Genomic DNA, 24,858 nt, shown 5'->3' with positions numbered 1-24,858 from the left:
TCCAGTCCAGAAATAGCCCAGGATCTAGCCATGAAGTATGAGAAATATGCGAAAGTATGAGCCTGATGAGGGCAAATCCAAGACCTATCCCAGGCCTAACTTGCGTTGTCCTCTAAGATATTGATGGAGACCATGTTCAATTGACTGTTTCAGTGTTGTACTTCATTACTACGTGATGCAATCCAGAAAAAGCCCAGGATCTAGCCATGAAGTATGAGAAATATGCGAAAGTATGAGCCTGATGAGTGCAAATCCTAGACCTAACCCAGACCTAACATGCGTTATCCTCTGAAATATTTATCAAGACCAGGTTTAATTGAATGTTTCAGTGTGGTACTACATTACTACGTGATGCAATCCAGAAAAAGCCCAGGATCTAGCCATCAAGTTTGAGAAATATGCGAAAGAATGGGCCTGATGAGGGCAAATACTAGACCAAACCCAGACCTAACATGTGTTATCCTCTAAAATATTGATCGCAACCAGGTTTAATGGACTGTTTCAGTGTTGTACTTCATTACTACGTGATGCAATCCAGAAAAAGCCCAGGATCTAGCCATCAAGTATGAGAAATATGCGAAAGAATGAGCCTGATGAGAGCAAATCCCTGACCTAACCTAGACCTAACATGAATTATTCTCTAAAATATTGATCAAAACCAGGTTTAATTGACTGTTTCAGTGTGGTGCCACATTACTACATGATCCAATCCAGAAATAGCCCAGGATCCAGCCATGAAGTATGAGAGATATGCGAAAGTATGAGCCTGATGAGAGCAAATCCTAGACCTAACCCAGACCTAACATGCGTTATTCTCTAAAATATTTATCAAGACAAGGTTTAATTGAATGTTTCAGTGTGGTACCACATTACTACGTGAACCAAACCAGAAAAAACCCAGGATCCGTTCAACAAGTATGTTAAAACTGCGGCAGTGTGACCCTGATGAGGGCAAATCCCAGGCCTAACCTAGACCTAACATGCGTTGTCCTCTAAAATATTGATGGATACCAAGTTTAATTGACTGTTTCAGTGTTGTACTTCATTACTACGTGATGAAATCCAGAAAAAGCCCAGGATCTAGCCATCACGTATGAGAAATATGCGAAAGAATGAGCCTGATGAGAGCAAATCCCTGACCTAACCTAGACCTAACATGAATTATCCTCTAAAATATTGATCAAAACCAGGTTTAATTGACTGTTTCAGTGTGGTGCCACATTACTACGTGATCCAATCCAGAAATAGCCCAGGATCTAGCCATGAAGTATGAGAAATATGCGAAAGTATGAGCCTGATGAGGGCAAATCCTAGACCTAACCCAGACCTAACATGCGTTATTCTCTAAAATATTTATCAAGACAAGGTTTAATTGATTGTTTCAGTGTGGTCCCACACTACTACGTGATCCAAACCAGAAAAAACCCAGGATCTGTTCAACAGGTATGTGAAAAACGCGGAAAGTATGAGCCTGATGAGGGCAAATCCCAGGCCTATCCCAGACCTAACTTGCGTTGTCCTCTAAGATAATGATGGAAACCAGGTTTAATTGACTGTTTCAGTGTTGTACTTCATTACTACGTGATGCAATCCAGAAAAAGCCCAGGATCCGTTCAACAAGTATGTGAAGAATGCGAAAGTATGAGTCTGATGAGTGAAAATCCCAGGCCTAACCTAGACCTAACATGCGTTATCCTCAAAAATATTGATCGAAACCAGGTTTAATCGACTGTTTCAGTGTGGTACGACATTACTACGTGATCCCAACCAGAAAAAACCCAGGATCCGTTCAACAAGTATGTGAAGAATGCGAAAGTATGAGTCTGATCAGTGAAAATCTCAGGCCTTACCTAGACCTAACTTGCGTTGTCCTCTAAAATATTGATGGAAACTAGGTTTAATTGACTGTTTCAGTGTGGTACCACATTACTACGTGATGCAATCCAGAAAAAGCCCAGGATCTAGCCATCAAGTATGAGAAATATGCGAAAGAATGAGCCTGATGAGGGCAAATCCTAGGCCTATCCCAGACCTAACTTGCGTTATCCTCCAAAATATTGATCGAAACCAGGTTTAATTGACAGTTTCAGCGTGGTACCACATTACTACGTGATACAATCCAGAAACAGCCCACGATCTAGCCATGAAGTATGAGAAATATGCGAAAGTATGAGCCTGATGAGGGCAAATCCTAGACCTAACCCAGACCTAACATGCGTTATCCTCCAAAATATTTATCAAGACCAGGTTTAATTGATTGTTTCAGTGTGGTCCCACATTACTACGTGATCCAAACCAGAAAAAACCCAGGATCCGTTCAACAAGTATGTGAAGAATGCGAAAGTATGAGTCTGATGAGTGAAAATCCCAGGCCTAACCTAGACCTAACATGAATTATTCTCTAAAATATTGATCGAAACCAGATTTAATTGACTGTTTCAGTGTGGTCCCACATTACTACATGATGCAAACCAGAAAAAACCCAGGCTCCGTTCAACAAGTATGTGAAGAATGCGAAAGTATGAGTCTGATGAGAGCAAATCCTAGACCTAACCCAGACCTAACATGCGTTATCCTCTAAAATATTTATCAAGACCAGGTTTAATTGAATGTTTCAGTGTGGTACCACATTACTACGTGATGCAATCCAGAAAAAGCCCAGGATCTAGCCATGAAGTTTGAGATATATGTGAAAGAATGAGCCTGATGAGGGCAAATCCTAGAGCTAACCCAGACCTAACATGCGTTATCCTCTAAAATATTGACCGCAACCAGGTTTCATGGACTGTTTCAGTGTGGTACCACACTACTACCTGATCCAAACCAGAAAAAACCCAGGATCTGTTCAACAAGTATGTGCAAAACGCGAAAGTATGAGTCTGATGAGGTCAAATTCCAGACCTATCCCAGACTTAACTTGCGTTATCCTCTAAAATATTGATCGAAACCGGGTCTAACCAACTGTTTCAGCGTGGTACCACATTACTACGTGATCCAAACCAGAAAAAACCCAGGATCTGTTCAACAAGTATGTGAAAAACGCGAAAGCATGAGCATGATGAGGGCAAATTTCAGACCTATCCCAGACCTAACTTGCGTTGTCCTCTAAGATATTGATGGAAACCAGGTTAATTGACTGTTTCAGTGTTGTACTTCATTACTACGTGATGCGATCAAGAAAATGCCCAGGATCTAGCCATCATGTATGAGACATATGCGAAAGAATAAGCCTGATGAGGGCAATTCCTAGACCTAACCCAGACCTAACATGCGTTATCCTCTAAAATATTTATCCAGACCAGGTTCCATTGAATGTTTCAGTGTGGTACCACTTTACTACGAGATCCAATCCAGAAATAGCCCAGGATCTAGCCATGAAGTATGAGAAATATGCGAAAGTATGAGCCTGATGAGGGCAAATCCTAGACCTAACCCAGACCTAACATGCGTTATCTTCTAAAATATTTATCAAGACCAGGTTTAATTGAATGTTTCAGTGTGGTACCACATTACTACGTGATGCAATCCAGAAAAAGCCCAGGATCTAGCCATCAAGTTTGAGAAATATGCGAAAGAATGAGCCTGATGAGGGCAAATACTAGACCTAACCCAGACCTAACATGCGTTATCCTCTATAATATTGATCGCAACCAGGTTTAATGGACTGTTTCAGTGTGGTACCACACTACTACGTGATCCAAACCAGAAAAACCCAGGATCCGTTCAACAAGTATGTTAAAACTGCGACAGTATGACCCTGATGAGGGCAAATCCCAGGCCTAACCTAGACCTAACATGCGTTGTCCTCTAAAATATTGATGGAAACCAGGTTTAATTGACAGTTTCCGTGTTGTACTTCATTACTGCGTGATGCAATCCAGAAAAAGCCCAGGATCTAGCCATGAAGTATGAGAAATATGCGAAAGTAAGAGCCTGATGAGGGCAAATCATAGACCTATCCCATACCTAACTTGCGTTATCCTCTAACATATTGATCGAAACCAGGTTTAATTGACTGTTTCAGCGTGGTACCACATTACTACGTGATGCAATCCAGAAAAAGCCCAGGATCTAGCCATCAAGTATGAGAAATATGCGAAAGAATGAGCCTGATGAGGGCAAATCCTAGACCTAACCCAGACCTAACATGCGTTATCCTCAAAAATATTGATCGAAACCAGGTTTAATTGACTGTTTCAGTGTTGTACTTCATTACTACGTGATGCAATCCAGAAAAAGCCCAGGATCTAGCCATGAAGTATGAGAAATATGCGAAAGTAAGAGCCTGATGTGAGCAAATCCCTGACCTAACCTAGACCTAACATGAATTATTCTCTAAAATATTGATCAAAAGCAGTTTTAATCGACTGTTTCAGTGTGGTACCACATTACTATGTGATCCAAACCAGAAAAAACCCAGGATCCGTTCAACAAGTATGTTAAAACTGCGACAGTATGACCCTGATGAGGGCAAATCCCAGGCCTAACCTAGACCTAACATGCGTTGTCCTCTAAAATATTGATGGAAACCAGGTTTAATTGACTGTTTCAGTGTTGTACTTCATTACTACGTGATGCAATCCAGAAAAAGCCCAGGATCTAGCCATGAAGTATGAGAAATATGCGAAAGTAAGAGCCTGATGAGGGCAAATCCTAGACCTATCCCATACCTAACTTGCGTTATCCTCTAACATATACATCGAAACCAGGTTTAGTTGACTGTTTCAGCGTGGTACCACATTACTACGTGATGCAATCCAGAAAAAGCCCAGGATCTAGCCATCAAGTATGAGAAATATGCGAAAGAATGAGCCTGATGAGGGCAAATCCTAGACCTAACCCAGACCTAACATGCGTTATCCTCTAAAATATTTATCCAGACCAGGTTTCATTGAATGTTTCAGTGTGGTACCACTTTGCTACGTGATCCAATCCAGAAATAGCCCAGGATCTAGCCATGAAGTATGAGAAATATGCGAAAGTATGAGCCTGATGTGGGCAAATCCAAGACCTATCCCAGGCCTAACTTGCGTTGTCCTCTAAGATATTGATGGAGACCAGGTTCAATTGACTGTTTCAGTGTTGTACTTCATTACTACGTGATGCAATCCAGAAAAAGCCCAGGATCTAGCCATGAAGTATGAGAGATATGCGAAAGTATGAGCCTGATGAGTGCAAATCCTAGACCTAACCCAGACCTAACATGCGTTATCCTCTGAAATATTTATCAAGACCAGGTTTAATTGAATGTTTCAGTGTGGTACTACATTACTACGTGATGCAATCCAGAAAAAGCCCAGGATCCAGCCATCAAGTTTGAGAAATATGCGAAAGAATGGGCCTGATGAGGGCAAATAATAGACCTAACCCAGACCTAACATGTGTTATCCTCTAAAATATTGATCGCAACCAGGTTTAATGGACTGTTTCAGTGTTGTACTTCATTACTACGTGGTGCAATCCAGAAAAAGCCCAGGATCTAGCCATCAAGTATGAGAAATATGCGAAAGAATGAGCCTGATGAGAGCAAATCCCTGACCTAACCTAGACCTAACATGAATTATTCTCTAAAATATTGATCAAAGCCAGGTTTAATTGACTGTTTCAGTGTGGTGCCACATTACTACATGATCCAATCCAGAAATAGCCCAGGATCCAGCCATGAAGTATGAGAGATATGCGAAAGTATGAGCCTGATGAGAGCAAATCCTAGACCTAACCCAGACCTAACATGCGTTATTCTCTAAAATATTTATCAAGACAAGGTTTAATTGAATGTTTCAGTGTGGTACCACATTACTACGTGATCAAAACCAGAAAAAACCCAGGATCCGTTCAACAAGTATGTGAAGAATGCGAAAGTATGAGTCTGATCAGTGAAAATCTCAGGCCTTACCTAGACCTAACTTGCGTTGTCCTCTAAAATATTGATGGAAACTAGGTTTCATTGACTGTTTCAGTGTGGTACTACATTACTACGTGATGCAATCCAGAAAAAGCACAGGATCTAGCCATCAAGTATGAGAAATATGCGAAAGAATGAGCCTGATGAGGGCAAATCCAAGAACTATCCCAAACCTAACTTGCGTTGTCCTCTAAGATATTGATGGAGACCAGGTTCAATTGACTGTTTCAGTGTTGTACTTCATAACTACGTGATGCAATCCAGAAAAAGCCCAGGATCTAGCCATGAAGTATGAGAAATATGCGAAAGTATGAGCCTGATGAGTGCAAATCCTAGACCTAACCCAGACCTAACATGCGTTATCCTCTGAAATATTTATCAAGACCAGGTTTAATTGAATGTTTCAGTGTGGTACTACATTACTACGTGATGCAATCCAGAAAAAGCCCAGGATCTAGCCATCAAGTTTGAGAAATATGCGAAAGAATGGGCCTGATGAGGGCAAATCCCTGACCTAACCTAGACCTAACATGCGTTATCCTCTAAAATATTTATCCAGACCAGGTTTCATTGAATGTTTCAGTGTGGTACCTCTTTACTACGTGATCCAATCCAGAAATAGCCCAGGATCTAGCCATGAAGTATGAGAAATATGCGAAAGTATGAGCCTGATGAGGGCAAATCCAAGACCTATCCCAGACCTAACTTGCGTTGTCCTCTAAGATATTGATGGAGACCAGGTTCAATTGACTGTTTCAGTGTTGTACTTCATAACTACGTGATGCAATCCAGAAAAAGCCCAGGATCTAGCCATGAAGTATGAGAAATATGCGAAAGTATGAGCCTGATGAGGGCAAATCCTAGACCTAACCCAGACCTAACATGCGTTATTCTCTAAAATATTTATCAAGACAAGGTTTAATTGATTGTTTCAGTGTGGTCCCACACTACTACGTGATCCAAACCAGAAAAAACCCAGGATCTGTTCAACAGGTATGTGAAAAACGCGGAAAGTATGAGCCTGATGAGGGCAAATCCCAGACCTATCCCAGACCTAACTTGCGTTGTCCTCTAAGATAATGATGGAAACCAGGTTTAATTGACTGTTTCAGTGTTGTACTTCATTACTACGTGATGCAATCCAGAAAAAGCCCAGCATCTAGCCATCAAGTATGAGAAATATGCGAAAGAATGAGCCTGATGAGAGCAAATCCCAGACCTAACCTAGACATAACATGAATTATTCTCTAAAATATTGATCGAAACCAGGTTTAATTGACTGTTTCAGTGTGGTCCCACATTACTACGTGATCCAAACCAGAAAAAACCCAGGATCCGTTCAACAAGTATGTGAAGAATGCGAAAGTATGAGCCTGACGAGTGAAAATCCCAGGCGTAACCTAGACCTAACATGCGTTATCCTCAAAGATATTGATCGAAACCTGGTTTAATTGACTGTTTCAGTGTGGTCCCACATTACTACGTGATCCAAACCAGAAAAAACCCAGGATCCGTTCAACAAGTATGTGAAGAATGCGAAAGTATGAGCCTGACGAGTGAAAATCCCAGGCGTAACCTAGACCTAACATGCGTTATCCTCTAAAATATTGATCGAAACCAGGTTTAATCGACTGTTTCAATGTGGTACCACATTACTACGTGATCCAAACCAGAAAAAACCCAGGATCCGTTCAACAAGTATGTGAAGAATGCGAAAGTATGAGTCTGATCAGTGAAAATCTCAGGCCTTACCTAGACCTAACTTGCGTTGTCCTCCAAAATATTGATGAAAACCAGGTTTCATTGACTGTTTCAGTGTGGTACTACATTACTACGTGATGCAATCCAGAAAAAGCCCAGGATCTTGCCATCAAGTATGAGAAATATGCGAAAGAATGAGCCTGATGAGAGCAAATCCCAGACCTAACCTAGACCTAACATGCGTTATCCTCTAAAATATTGAGCGAAACCAGGTTTAATGAACTGTTTCAGTGTGGTCCCACATTACTACGTGATCCAAACCAGAAAAAACCCAGGATCAGTTCAACAAGTATGTGAAGGATGCGAAAGTATGAGTCTGATGAGTGAAAATCCCAGACCTAACCGAGGCCTAACATGCGTTATCCTCTAAAACATTGATTGAAACCAGGTTTAATTGACTGTTTCAGCGTGGTTCCACATTACTACGTGATACAATCCAGAAACAGCCCAGGATCTAGCCATGAAGTATGAGAAATATGCGAAAGTATGAGCCTGATGAGGGCAAATCCTAGACCTAACCCAGACCTAACATGCGTTATCCTCTAAAATATTTATCAAGACCAGGTTTAATCGACTGTTTCAGTGTGGTACCACATTACTATGTTATCCAAACCAGAAAATAACCCAGGATCTGTTCAACGAGTATGTGAAGTGTGCGAAAGTATGAGTCTGATGGGGTCAAATCCCAGACCTATCCCAGACCTAACTTGCGTTATCCTCTAAAATATTGATCCAAACCAGGTTTAATGGACTCTTTCAGTGTGGTACCATACTACTACGTGATACAAACCAGAAAAAACCCAGGATCTGTTCAACAAGTATGTGAAAAACGCGAAAGTATGAGCCTGATGAGGGCAAATCCCAGAACTATCCCAGACCTAACTTGCGTTGTCCTCTAAGATATTGATGGAAACCAGGTTTAATTGACTGTTACAGTGTTGTACTTCATTACTACGTGATGCAATCCAGAAAAAGCCCAGGATCTAGCCATCAAGTATGAGAAATATGCGAAAGAATGAGCCTGATAAGAGCAAATCCCAGACCTAACCGAGGCCTAACATGCGTTATCCTCTAAAATATTGATTGAAACCAGGTTTAATTGACTGTTTCAGCGTGGTACCACACTACTACGTGATACAATCCAGAAACAGCCCAGGATCTAGCCATGAAGTATGAGAAATATGCGAAAGTATGAGCCTGATGAGGGCAAATCCTAGACCTAACCCAGACCTAACATGCGTTATCCTCTAAAATATTTATCAAGACCAGGTTTAATTGATTGTTTCAGTGTGGTCCCACATTACTAAGAGATCCAAACCAGAAAAAACCCAGGATCTGTTCAACATGTATGAGAAATATGCGAAAGAATGAGCCTGATGAGAGCAAATCCCAGACCTAACCTAGACATCACATGAATTATTCTCTAAAATATTGATCGAAACCTGGTTTAATCGACTGTTTCAGTGTGGTACCACATTACTATGTGATCCAAACCAGAAAATAACCCAGGATCTGTTCAACGAGTATGTGAAGTGTGCGAAAGTATGAGTCTGATGGGGTCAAATCCCAGACCTATCCCAGACCTAACTTGCGTTATCCTCTAAAATATTGATTGAAACAAGGTTTAATCGACTGTTTCAGTGTGGTACCACATTACTACGTGATCCAAACCGGAAAAAACCCAGGATCAGTTCAACAAGTATGTGAAGAATGCGAAAGTATGAGTCTGATGAGTGAAAATCCCAGGGCTAACCTAGATCTAACATGCGTTATCCTCTAAAATATTGATCCAAACCAGGTTTAATGGACTCTTTCAGTGTGGTACCACACTACTACGTGATACAAACCAGAAAAAACCCAGGATCTGTTCAACAAGTATGTGAAAAACGCGAAAGTATGAGCCTGATGAGGGCAAATCCCAGACCTATCCCAGACCTAACTTGCGTTGTCCTCTAAGATATTGATGGAAACTAGGTTTAATTGACTGTTTCAGTGTTGTACTTCATTACTACGTGATGCAATCCAGAAAAAGCCCAGGATCTAGCCATCAAGTATGAGAAATATGCGAAAGAATGAGCCTGATGAGAGCAAATCCCAGACCTAACCTAGACCTAACATGAATTATTCTCTAAAATATTTGATCGAAACCAGGTTTAATTGACTGTTTCAGTGTGGTCCCACATTGCTACGTGATCCAAACCAGAAAAAACCCAGGATCCGTTCAACAAGTATGTGAAGAATGCGAAAGTATGAGCCTGACGAGTGAAAATCCCAGGCGTAACCTAGACCTAACATGCGTTATCCTCAAAGATATTGATCGAAACCTGGTTTAATTGACTGTTTCAGTGTGGTCCCACATTACTACGTGATCCAAACCAGAAAAAACCCAGGATCCGTTCAACAAGTATGTGAAGAATGCGAAAGTATGAGCCTGACGAGTGAAAATCCCAGGCGTAACCTAGACCTAACATGCGTTATCCTCTAAAATATTGATCGAAACCAGGTTTAATCGACTGTTTCAATGTGGTACCACATTACTACGTGATCCAAACCAGAAAAAACCCAGGATCCGTTCAACAAGTATGTGAAGAATGCGAAAGTATGAGTCTGATGAGTGAAAATCCCAGACCTAACCTAGACCTAATATGCGTTATCCTCTAAAATATTGATCCAAACCAGGTTCAATGGACTGTTTCAGTGTGGTACCATACTACTACGTGATCCAAACCAGAAAAAACCCAGGATCTGTTCAAAAAGTATGTGAAAAACGCGAAAGTATGAGCCTGATGAGGGCAAATCCAAGACCTTACCCAGACCTAACATGCGTTATCCTCTAAAATATTTATCAACACCAGGTTTAGTTGACTGTTTCAGTGTGGTACCACATTACTACGTGATCCAATCCAGAAATAGCCCAGGATCTAGCCATGAAGTATGAGAAATATGCGAAAGTATGAGCCTGACGAGGGCAAATCCTAGACCTTACCCAGACCTAACATGCGTTATCCTCTAAAATATTTATCAAGACCAGGTTTAATTGATTGTTTCAGTGTGGTCCCACATTACTACGTGATCCAAACCAGAAAAAACCCATGATCCGTTCAACAAGTATGTGAAGAATGCGAAAGTATGAGTCTGATGAGTGAAAATCCCAGACCTAACCAAGACCTAACATGCGTTATCCTCAAAAATATTGATCGAAACCAGGTTTAATCGACTGTTTCAGCGTGGTACCACATTACTATGTGATACAATCCAGAAACAGCCCAGGATCTAGCCATGAAGTGTGAGAGATATGCGAAAGTATGAGCCTGATGAGGGCAAATCCCAGACCTAACCTAGACCTAACATGCGTTATCCTCTAAAATATTGATCCAAACCAGGTTCAATGGACTGTTTCAGTGTGGTACCATACAACTACGTGATCCAAACCAGAAAAAACCCAGGATCAGTTCAAAAAGTATGTGAAAAACGCGAAAGTATGAGCCTGATGAGGGCAAATCCAAGACCTATCCCAGACCTAACTTGCGTTGTCCTTTAAGATATTGATGGAAACCAAGTTTAATTGACTGTTTCAGTGTGGTACCACATTACTACGTGATCTAATCCAGAAATAGCCCAGGATCTAGCCATGAAGTATGAGAAATATGCGAAAGTATGAGCCTGACGAGGGCAAATCCTAGACCTTACCCAGACCTAACATGCGTTATCCTCTAAAATATTTATCAAGACCAGGTTTAGTTGACTGTTTCAGTGTGGTACCACATTACTACGTGATCCAATCCAGAAATAGCCCAGGATCTAGCCATGAAGTATGAGAAATATGCGAAAGTATGAGCCTGATGAGGGCAAATCCTAGACCTATCCCAGACCTAACATGCGTTATCCTCTAAAATATTTATCAAGACCAGGTTTAATTGATTGTTTCAGTGTGGTCCCACATTACTACGTGATCCAAACCAGAAAAAACCCATGATCCGTTCAACAAGTATGTGAAGAATGCGAAAGTATGAGTCTGATGAGTGAAAATCCCAAAACTAACCAAGACCTAACATGCGTTATCCTCTAAAATATTGATCGCAACCAGGTTTAATCGACTGTTTCAGTGTGGTACCACATCACTACGTGATCCAAACCAGAAAATACCCAGGATCTGTTCAACGAGTATGTGAAGTGTGCGAAAGTGTGAGTCTGATGAGGTCAAATCCCAGACCAATCCCAGACTTAACTTGCGTTATCCTCTAAAATATTGATCCAAACCAGGTTCAATGGACTGTTTCAGTGTGGTACCATACTACTACGTGATCCAAACCAGAAAAAACCCATGATCCGTTCAACAAGTATGTGAAAAACGTGAAAGTATGAGCCTGATGAGGGCAAATCCAAGACCTATCCCAGACCTAACTTGCGTTGTCCTTTAAGATCTTGATGGAAACCAAGTTTAATTGACTGTTTCTGAGTGGTACCACATTACTACGTGATCTAATCCAGAAATAGCCCAGGATCTAGCCATGAAGTATGAGAAATATGCGAAAGTATGAGCCTGACGAGGGCAAATCCTAGACCTTACCCAGACCTAACATGCGTTATCCTCTAAAATATTTATCAAGTCCAGGTTTAATTGATTGTTTCAGTGTGGTTCCACATTACTACGTGATCCAAACCAGAAAAAACCCAGGATCTGTTCAACAAGTATGTGAAGTGTGCGAAAGTATGAGGCCGATGAGGGCAAATCCCCGACCTATCCCAGACCTAACATGCGTTATCCTCTAAAATATTTATCAAGATCAGGTTTAATTGATTGTTTCAGTGTGGTACCACATTACTACGTGATCCACACCAGAAAAAACCCAAGATCCGTTCAACAAATATGTGAAGAATGCGAAAGTATGAGTCTGATGAGTGAAAATCCCAGGGCTAACCTAGACCTAACATGCGTTATCCTCTAATATATTGATCGCAACCAGGTTTAATCGACTGTTTCAGTGTGGTACCACATCACTACGTGATCCAAACCAGAAAATACCCAGGATCTGTTCAACGAGTATGTGTAGTGTGCGAAAGTGTGAGTCTGATGAGGTCAAATCCCAGACCAATCCCAGACCTAACATGCGTTATCCTCTAAAATATTTATCAAGATCAGGTTTAATTGATTGTTTCAGTGTGGTACCACATTACTACGTGATCCACACCAGAAAAAACCCAAGATCCGTTCAACAAATATGTGAAGAATGCGAAAGTATGAGTCTGATGAGTGAAAATCCCAGGCCTAACCTAGACCTAACATGCGTTATCCTCAATAATATTGATCGAAACCAGGTTTAATTGAGTGTTTCAGTGTTGTACTTCATTACAACGTGATGCAATCCAGAAAAAGCACAGGATCTAGCCATCTAGTATGAGAAATATGCGAAAGTATGAGTCTGATGAGTGAAAATCCCAGACCTAACCAAGACCTAACATGCGTTATCCTCAAAAATATTGATCGAAACCTGGTTTAATCGACTGTTTCAGTGTGGTACCACATTACTATGTGATCCAAACCAGAAAATAACCCAGGATCTGTTCCAAAAGTATGTGAAGTGTGCGAAAGTATGAGTCTGATGAGGGCAAATCCCCGACCTATCCCAGACCTAACTTGCGTTGTCCTCTAAGATATTGATGGAAACCAGGTTTAATTGACTGTTTCAGTGTTGTACATCATTACTACGTGATGCAATCCAGAAAAAGCCCAGGATCTAGATATCAAGTATGAGAAATATGCGAATGAATGAGCCTGATGAGAGCAAATCCCAGACCTAACCTAGACCTAACATGAATTATTCTCTAAAATATTGATCGAAACCAGGTTTAATTGACTGTTTCAGTGTGGTCCCACATTACTACGTGATCCAAACCAGAAAAAACCCAGGATCCGTTCAACAAGTATGTGAAGAATGCGAAAGTATGAGCCTGATGAGTGAAGACCCCAGGCCTAACCTAGACCTAACATGCGTTATCCTCAAAAATATTGATCGAAACCTGGTTTAATCGACTGTTTCAGTGTGGTACCACATTACTACGTGATCCAAACCAGAAAAAACCCAGGATCTGTTCAACGAGTATGTGTAGTGTGCGAAAGTATGAGTCTGATGAGGGCAAATCCCAGACATATCCCAGACCTAAAATGCGTTATCCTCTAAAATATTTATCAAGGCCAGGTTAAATTAATTGTTTCAGTGTGGACACACATTACGACGTGATCCAAACCAGAAAAAACCCAGGATCCGTTCAACAAGTATGTGAAGAATGCGAAAGTATGAGTCTGATGAGTGAAAATCCCAGACCTAACCTAGACCTAACATGCGTTATGCTCTAAAATATTGATCCAAACCAGGTTTAATGGACTGTTTCAGTGTGGTACCACACTACTACGTGATCCAAACCAGAAAATAACCCAGGATCTGTTCAACGAGTATGTGAAGTGTGCGAAAGTATGAGTCTGATGAGGGCAAATCCCAGACCTATCCCAGACCTAACATGCGTTATCCTCTAAAATATTTATCAAGACCAGGTTTAATTGATTGTTTCAGTGTGGTCCCACACTACCACGTGATCCAAACCAGAAAAAACCCAGGATCTGTTCAACAAGCATGTGAAAAACCCGGAAAGTATGAGCCTGATGAGGGCAAATCCCAGACCTATCCCAGACCTAACTTGCGTTGTCCTCTAAGATATTGATGGAAACCAGGTTTAATTGACTGTTTCAGTGTTGTACTTCATTACTACGTGATGCAATCCAGAAAAAGCCCAGCATCTAGCCATCAAGTATGAGAAATATGCGAAAGAATGAGCCTGATGAGAGCAAATCCCAGACCTAACCTAGACCTAACATGAATTATTCTCTAAAATATTGATCGAAACCAGGTTTAATTGACTGTTTCAATGTGGTCCCACATTACTACGTGATCCAAACCAGAAAATAACCCAGGATCTGTCAAACGAGTATGTGAAGTGTGCGAAAGTATGAGCCTGATGAGAGCAAATCCCAGACCTAACCTAAACCTAACATGAATTATTCTCTATAATATTGATCGAAACCAGGCTTAATTGACTGTTTCAGTGTGGTACCACATTACTACGTGATCCAAACCAGAAAAAGCCCAGGATCAGTTCAACAAGTATGTGAACAACGCGAAAGTATGAGTCTGATGAGGGCGAATCCCAGGCCACCCTAGACCTAACGTGCGTTATCCTCAATAATATTGATCGAAACCTGGTTTAATCGACTGTTTCAGTGTGGTACCACATTACTACGTGATCCAAACCAGAAAAAACCCAGGATCTGTTCAACGAGTATGAGTAGTGTGCGAAAGTATGAGTCTGATGAGGGCAAATCCCAGACATATCCCAGACCTAACATGCGTTATCCTCTCAAATATTTATCAAGATCAGGTTTAATTGAATGTTTCAGTGTGGTACCACATTACTACGTGAACGAAACCAGAAAAAACCCAGGATCCGTTCAACAAGTATGTGAAGAATGCGAAAGTATGAGTCTGATGAGTGAAAATCCCAGGGCTAACCTAGACCTAACATGCGTTATCCTCTAAAATATTGATCCAAACCAGGTTAAATGGACTGTTTCAGTGTGGTACCACTTTACTACGTGATCCAAAGCAGAAAAAACCCTCGATCAGGTCAACATGTATGTTAAAACTGCGAAAGTATGACCCTGATGAGGGCAAATCCCAGGCCTAACCTAGACCTAACTTGCGTTATCCTCTAAAATATTGATCGAAACCAGGTTTAATCGACTGTTTCAGCGTGGTACCACATTACTATGTGATACAATCCAGAAACAGCCCAGGATCTAGCCATGAAGTATGAGAAATATGCGAAAGTATGAGCCTGATGAGTGAAATTCCCCGGCCTAACCTAGACCTAACATGCGTTATCCTCAAAAATATTGATCCAAACCAGGTTTAATGGACTGTTTCAGTGTGGTACCACTTTACTACGTGATCCAAAGCAGAAAAAACTCTCGATCAGGTCAACATGTATGTTAAAACTGCGAAAGTATGACCCTGATGAGAGCAAATCCCAGGCCTAACCTGGACCTAACATGCGCTGTCCTCTAAAATATTGATGGAAACCAGGTTTAATTGATTGTTTCAGTGTTGTACTTCATCACTACGTGATGCAATCCAGAGAAAGCCCAGGATCTAGCCGTCAAGTATGAGAAATATGCGAAAGAATGAGCCTGATGAGAGCAAATCCCAGACCTAACCTAGACATCACATGAATTATTCTCTAAAATATTGATCGAAACCTGGTTTAATCGACTGTTTCAGTGTGGTACCACATTACTACGTGATCCAAACCAGAAAAAACCCAGGATCTGTTCAACGAGTATGAGTAGTGTGCGAAAGTATGAGTCTGATGAGGGCAAATCCCAGACATATCCCAGACCTAACATGCGTTATCCTCTCAAATATTTATCAAGATCAGGTTTAATTGAATGTTTCAGTGTGGTACCACATTACTACGTGAACGAAACCAGAAAAAACCCAGGATCCGTTCAACAAGTATGTGAAGAATGCGAAAGTATGAGTCTGATGAGTGAAAATCCCAGGGCTAACCTAGACCTAACATGCGTTATCCTCTAAAATATTGATCCAAACCAGGTTAAATGGACTGTTTCAGTGTGGTACCACTTTACTACGTGATCCAAAGCAGAAAAAACCCTCGATCAGGTCAACATGTATGTTAAAACTGCGAAAGTATGACCCTGATGAGGGCAAATCCCAGGCCTAACCTAGACCTAACTTGCGTTATCCTCTAAAATATTGATCGAAACCAGGTTTAATCGACTGTTTCAGCGTGGTACCACATTACTATGTGATACAATCCAGAAACAGCCCAGGATCTAGCCATGAAGTATGAGAAATATGCGAAAGTATGAGCCTGATGAGTGAAATTCCCCGGCCTAACCTAGACCTAACATGCGTTATCCTCAAAAATATTGATCCAAACCAGGTTTAATGGACTGTTTCAGTGTGGTACCACTTTACTACGTGATCCAAAGCAGAAAAAACTCTCGATCAGGTCAACATGTATGTTAAAACTGCGAAAGTATGACCCTGATGAGAGCAAATCCCAGGCCTAACCTGGACCTAACATGCGCTGTCCTCTAAAATATTGATGGAAACCAGGTTTAATTGATTGTTTCAGTGTTGTACTTCATCACTACGTGATGCAATCCAGAGAAAGCCCAGGATCTAGCCGTCAAGTATGAGAAATATGCGAAAGAATGAGCCTGATGAGAGCAAATCCCAGACCTAACCTAGACATCACATGAATTATTCTCTAAAATATTGATCGAAACCTGGTTTAATCGACTGTTTCAGTGTGGTACCACATTACTATGTGATCCAAACCAGAAAATAACCCAGGATCTGTTCAACGAGTATGTGAAGTGTGCGAAAGTATGAGTCTGATGGGGTCAAATCCCAGACCTATCCCAGACCTAACTTGCGTTATCCTCTAAAATATTGATTGAAACAAGGTTTAATCGACTGTTTCAGTGTGGTACCACATTACTACGTGATCCAAACCGGAAAAAACCCAGGATCAGTTCAACAAGTATGTGAAGAATGCGAAAGTATGAGTCTGATGAGTGAAAATCCCAGGGCTAACCTAGATCTAACATGCGTTATCCTCTAAAATATTGATCCAAACCAGGTTTAATGGACTCTTTCAGTGTGGTACCACACTACTACGTGATACAGACCAGAAAAAACCCAGGATCTGTTCAACAAGTATGTGAAAAACGCGAAAGTATGAGCCTGATGAGGGCAAATCCCAGACCTATCCCAGACCTAACTTGCGTTGTCCTCTAAGATATTGATGGAAACTAGGTTTAATTGACTGTTTCAGTGTTGTACTTCATTACTACGTGATGCAATCCAGAAAAAGCCCAGGATCTAGCCATCAAGTATGAGAAATATGCGAAAGAATGAGCCTGATGAGAGCAAATCCCAGACCTAACCTAGACCTAACATGAATTATTCTCTAAAATATTTATCAAGACCAGGTTTAATTGATTGTTTCAGTGTGGTCCCACATTACTACGTGATCCAAACCAGAAAAAACCCATGATCCGTTCAACAAGTATGTGAAGAATGCGAAAGTATGAGTCTGATGAGTGAAAATCCCAGACCTAACCAAGACCTAACATGCGTTATCCTCAAAAATATTGATCGAAACCAGGTTTAATCGACTGTTTCAGCGTGGTACCACATTACTATGTGATACAATCCAGAAACAGCCCAGGATCTAGCCATGAAGTATGAGAAATATGCGAAAGTATGAGTGTGATGAGTGAAAATCCCAGGGCTAACCTAGAACTAACATGCGTTATCCTCTAAAATATTGATCGCAGCCAGGTTTAATCGACTGTTTCAGTGTGGTACCACATCACTACGTGATCCAAACCAGAAAATACCCAGGATCTTTTCAACGAGTATGTGAAGTGTGCGAAAGTGTGAGTCTGATGAGGTCAAATCCCAGACCAATCCCAGACTTAACTTGCGTTATCCTCTAAAATATTGATCCAAACCAGGTTCAATGGACTGTTTCAGTGTGGTACCATACTACTACGTGATCCAATCCAGAAATAGCCCAGGATCTAGCCATGAAGTATGAGAAATATGCGAAAGTATGAGCCTGATGAGGGCAAATCCTAGACCTATCCCAGACCTAACATGCGTTATGCTCTAAAATATTGATCCAAACCAGGTTTAATGGACTGTTTCAGTGTGGTACCACACTACTACGTGATCCAAACCAGAAAATAACCCAGGATCTGTTCAACGAGTATGTGAAGTGTGCGAAAGTATGAGTCTGATGAGGGCAAATCCCAGACCTATCCCAGACCTAACATGCGTTATCCTCTAAAATATTTATCAAGACCAGGTTTAATTGATTGTTTCAGTGTGGTCCCACACTACCACGTGATCCAAACCAGAAAAAACCCAGGATCTGTTCAACAAGCATGTGAAAAACCCGGAAAGTATGAGCCTGATGAGGGCAAATCCCAGACCTATCCCAGACCTAACTTGCGTTGTCCTCTAAGATATTGATGGAAACCAGGTTTAATTGACTGTTTCAGTGTTGTACTTCATTACTACATGATGCAATCCAGAAAAAGCCCAGCATCTAGCCATCAAGTATGAGAAATATGCGAAAGAATGAGCCTGATGAGAGCAAATCCCAGACCTAACCTAGACCTAACATGAATTATTCTCTAAAATATTGATCGAAACCAGGTTTAATTGACTGTTTCAATGTGGTCCCACATTACTACGTGATCCAAACCAGAAAATAACCCAGGATCTGTCAAACGAGTATGTGAAGTGTGCGAAAGTATGAGCCTGATGAGAGCAAATCCCAGACCTAACCTAAACCTAACATGAATTATTCTCTATAATATTGATCGAAACCAGGCTTAATTGACTGTTTCAGTGTGGTACCACATTACTACGTGATCCAAACCAGAAAAAGCCCAGGATCAGTTCAACAAGTATGTGAACAACGCGAAAGTATGAGTCTGATGAGGGCGAATCCCAGGCCACCCTAGACCTAACGTGCGTTATCCTCAATAATATTGATCGAAACCTGGTTTAATCGACTGTTTCAGTGTGGTACCACATTACTACGTGATCCAAACCAGAAAAAACCCAGGATCTATTCAACGAGTATGAGTAGTGTGCGAAAGTATGAGTCTGATGAGGGCAAATCCCAGACATATCCCAGACCTAACATGCGTTATCCTCTCAAATATTTATCAAGATCAGGTTTAATTGAATGTTTCAGTGTGGTACCACATTACTACGTGAACGAAACCAGAAAAAACCCAGGATCCGTTCAACAAGTATGTGAAGAATGCGAAAGTATGAGTCTGATGAGTGAAAATCCCAGGGCTAACCTAGACCTAACATGCGTTATCCTCTAAAATATTGATCCAAACCAGGTTAAATGGACTGTTTCAGTGTGGTACCACTTTACTACGTGATCCAAAGCAGAAAATAACCCAGGATCTGTTCAACGAGTATGTGAAGTGTGCGAAAGTAAGAGTCTGATGAGGGCAAATCCCAGACCTATCCCAGACCTAACATGCGTTATCCTCTAAAATATTTATCAAGACCAGGTTTAATTGATTGTTTCAGTGTGGTCCCACACTACTACGTGATCCAAACCAGAAAAAACCCAGGATCTGTTCAACAAGCATGTGAAAAACCCGGAAAGTATGAGCCTGATGAGGGCAAATCCCAGACCTATCCCAGACCTAACTTGCGTTGTCCTCTAAGATATTGATGGAAACCAGGTTTAATTGACTGTTTCAGTGTTGTACTTCATTACTACGTGATGCAATCCAGAAAAAGCCCAGCATCTAGCCATCAAGTATGAGAAATATGCGAAAGAATGAGCCTGATGAGAGCAAATCCCAGACCTAACCTAGACCTAACATGAATTATTCTCTAAAATATTGATCGAAACCAGGTTTAATTGACTGTTTCAATGTGGTCCCACATTACTACGTGATCCAAACCAGAAAATAAACCAGGATCTGTCAAACGAGTATGTGAAGTGTGTGAAAGTATGAGCCTGATGAGAGCAAATCCCAGACCTAACCTAAACCTAACATGAATTATTCTCCAAAATATTGATCGAAACCAGGCTTAATTGACTGTTTCAGTGTGGTACCACATTACTACGTGATCCAAACCAGAAAAAGCCCAGGATCAGTTCAACAAGTATGTGAAAAACGCGAAAGTATGAGTCTGATGAGGGCGAATCCCAGGCCACCCTAGACCTAACGTGCGTTATCCTCAATAATATTGATCGAAACCTGGTTTAATCGACTGTTTCAGTGTGGTACCACATTACTACGTGATCCAAACCAGAAAAAACCCAGGATCTGTTCAACGAGTATGAGTAGTGTGCGAAAGTATGAGTCTGATGAGGGCAAATCCCAGACATATCCCAGACCTAACATGCGTTATCCTCTCAAATATTTATCAAGATCAGGTTTAATTGAATGTTTCAGTGTGGTACCACATTACTACGTGAACGAAACCAGAAAAAACCCAGGATCCGTTCAACAAGTATGTGAAGAATGCGAAAGTATGAGTCTGATGAGTGAATATCCCAGGGCTAACCTAGACCTAACATGCGTTATCCTCTAAAATATTGATCCAAACCAGGTTTAATGGACTGTTTCAGTGTGGTACCACTTTACTACGTGATCCAAAGCAGAAAAAACTCTCGATCAGGTCAACATGTATGTTAAAACTGCGAAAGTATGACCCTGATGAGAGCAAATCCCAGGCCTAACCTGGACCTAACATGCGCTGTCCTCTAAAATATTGATGGAAACCAGGTTTAATTGATTGTTTCAGTGTTGTACTTCATCACTACGTGATGCAATCCAGAGAAAGCCCAGGATCTAGCCGTCAAGTATGAGAAATATGCGAAAGAATGAGCCTGATGGGAGCAAATCCCAGACCTAACCTAGACCTAACATGAATTATTCTCTAAAATATTGATCGAAACCAGGTTTAATTGACTGTTTCAGTGTTGTACTTCATTACTGCCTGATGCAATCCAGAAAAAGCCCAGGATCTAGCCGTCAAGTATGAGAAATATGCGAAAGTATGAGCCTGATGAGGGCAAATCCTAGACCTAACCCAGACCTAACATGCGTTATCCTGTAAAATATTTATCAAGATCAGGTTTAATTGATTGTTTCAGTGTGGTACCACATTACTACGTGATCCACACCAGAAAAAACCCAAAATCCGTTCAACAAATATGTGAAGAATGCGAAAGTATGAGTCTGATGAGTGAAAATCCCAGGCCACCCTAGACCTAACGTGCGTTATCCTCAATAATATTGATCGAAACCAGGTTTAATTGAGTGTTTCAGTGTTGTACTTCATTACTACGTGATGCAATCCAGAAAAAGCACAGGATCTAGCCATCTAGTATGAGAAATATGTGAAAGAATGAGCCTGATGAGAGCAAATCCCTGACCTAACCTAGACCTAACATGAATTATTCTCTAAAATATTCATCAAAACCAGGTTTAATTGACTGTTTCAGTGTGGTACCACACTACTACGTGACCTAATCCAGAAAAAAGCCAGGATCTGTTCAACAAGTATGTGAAAAACGCGAAAGTATGAGCCTGATGTGGGCAAATCCCAGACGTATCCCAGACCTAACTTGCGTTGTCCTCTAAGATATTGATGGAAACTAGGTTTAATTGACTGTTTCAGTGTTGTACTTCATTACTACGTGATGCAATCCAGAAAAAGCCCAGGATCTAGCCATCAAGTATGACAAATATGCGAAAGATTGAGCCTGATGGGAGCAAATCCCAGACCTAACCTAGACCTAACATGAATTATTCTCTAAAATTTTGATCGAAACCTGGTTTAATTGACTGTTTCAGTGTTGTACTTCATTGCTACGTGATGCAATCCAGAAAAAGCCCAGGATCTAGCCATCAAGTATGAGAAATATGCGAAAGAATGAGCCTGATGGGAGCAAATCGCAGACCTAACCTAGACCTAACATGAATTATTCTCTAAAATATTGATCAAAACCAGGTTTAATAGACTGTTTCAGTGTGGTACCACACTACTACGTGATCCAAACCAGAAAAAACCCAGGATCTGTTCAACAAGTATGTGAAAAATGCGAAAGTATGAGTCTGATGAGGTCAAATCCCAGACCTATCCCAGACTTAACTTGCGTTATCCTCTAAAATATTGATCGAAACCAGGTTTAATCGACTGTCTCAGCGTGGTACCACATTACTATGTGATACAATCCAGAAACAGCCCACGATCTAGCCATGAAGTATGAGAGATATGCGAAAGTATGAGCCTGATGAGCGCAAATCCTAGACCTAACCCAAACCTAACATGCGTTATCCTCTAAAATATTTATCAAGACCAGGTTTAATTGAATGTTTCAGTGTGGTACCACATTACTACGTGAACCAAACCAGAAAAAACCCAGGATCCGTTCAACAAGTAAGTTAAAACTGCGACAGTATGACCCTTATGAGAGCAAATCCCAGACCTAACCTAGACCTGACATGCGTTGTCCTCTAAAATATTGATGGAAACCAGGTTTAATTGACTGTTTCAGTGTTGTGCGTCATTACTACGTGAAGCAATCCAGAAAATGCCCAGGATCTAGCCATCAAGTATGAGAAATATGCGAAAGAATGTGCCTGATGAGAGCAAATCCCTGACCGAACCTAGACCTAACATGAATTATTCTCTAAAATATTGATCAAAACCAGGTTTAATTGACTGTTTCAGTGTGGTACCACATTACTATGTGATCCAATCCAGAAATAGCCCAGGATCCAGCCATGAAGTATGAGAAATATGCGAAAGGAGGAGCCTGATGAGGGCAAATCCTAGACCTAACCCAGACCTAACATGTGTTATCCTCTAAAATGTTTATCAAGACCAGGTTTAATTGAATGTTTCAGTGTGGTACCACATTACTTCGTGATCCAAACCAGTAAAAACCCAAAATCCGTTCAACAAATATGTGAAGAATGCGAAAGTATGAGTCTGATGAGTGAAAATCCCAGGCCACCCTAGACCTAACGTGCGTTATCCTCAATAATATTGATCGAAACCAGGTTTAATTGAGTGTTTCAGTGTTGTACTTCATTACTACGTGATGCAATCCAGAAAAAGCACAGGATCTAGCCATCTAGTATGAGAAATATGTGAAAGAATGAGCCTGATGAGAGCAAATCCCTGACCTAACCTAGACCTAACATGAATTATTCTCTAAAATATTCATCAAAACCAGGTTTAATTGACTGTTTCAGTGTGGTACCACACTACTACGTGACCTAATCCAGAAAAAAGCCAGGATCTGTTCAACAAGTATGTGAAAAACGCGAAAGTATGAGCCTGATGTGGGCAAATCCCAGACGTATCCCAGACCTAACTTGCGTTGTCCTCTAAGATATTGATGGAAACTAGGTTTAATTGACTGTTTCAGTGTTGTACTTCATTACTACGTGATGCAATCCAGAAAAAGCCCAGGATCTAGCCATCAAGTATGACAAATATGCGAAAGAATGAGCCTGATGGGAGCAAATCCCAGACCTAACCTAGACCTAACATGAATTATTCTCTAAAATTTTGATCGAAACCTGGTTTAATTGACTGTTTCAGTGTTGTACTTCATTGCTACGTGATGCAATCCAGAAAAAGCCCAGGATCTAGCCATCAAGTATGAGAAATATGCGAAAGAATGAGCCTGATGGGAGCAAATCGCAGACCTAACCTAGACCTAACATGAATTATTCTCTAAAATATTGATCAAAACCAGGTTTAATAGACTGTTTCAGTGTGGTACCACACTACTACGTGATCCAAACCAGAAAAAACCCAGGATCTGTTCAACAAGTATGTGAAAAATGCGAAAGTATGAGTCTGATGAGGTCAAATCCCAGACCTATCCCAGACTTAACTTGCGTTATCCTCTAAAATATTGATCGAAACCAGGTTTAATCGACTGTCTCAGCGTGGTACCACATTACTATGTGATACAATCCAGAAACAGCCCACGATCTAGCCATGAAGTATGAGAGATATGCGAAAGTATGAGCCTGATGAGCGCAAATCCTAGACCTAACCCAAACCTAACATGCGTTATCCTCTAAAATATTTATCAAGACCAGGTTTAATTGAATGTTTCAGTGTGGTACCACATTACTACGTGAACCAAACCAGAAAAAACCCAGGATCCGTTCAACAAGTAAGTTAAAACTGCGACAGTATGACCCTTATGAGAGCAAATCCCAGACCTAACCTAGACCTGACATGCGTTGTCCTCTAAAATATTGATGGAAACCAGGTTTAATTGACTGTTTCAGTGTTGTGCTTCATTACTACGTGAAGCAATCCAGAAAATGCCCAGGATCTAGCCATCAGGTATGAGAAATATGCGAAAGAATGTGCCTGATGAGAGCAAATCCCTGACCGAACCTAGACCTAACATGAATTATTCTCTAAAATATTGATCAAAACCAGGTTTAATTTACTGTTTCAGTGTGGTACCACATTACTTTGTGATCCAATCCAGAAATAGCCCAGGATCCAGCCATG

This window comes from Colletes latitarsis, unplaced genomic scaffold, assembly GCF_051014445.1.
Source record: "Colletes latitarsis isolate SP2378_abdomen unplaced genomic scaffold, iyColLati1 scaffold0007, whole genome shotgun sequence".
In the NCBI taxonomy this organism is placed as follows: Eukaryota; Metazoa; Arthropoda; class Insecta; order Hymenoptera; family Colletidae; genus Colletes; species Colletes latitarsis.
The sequence above is the reverse complement of the archived record's forward strand: the minus strand, read 5'-3'. Positions refer to the sequence as shown.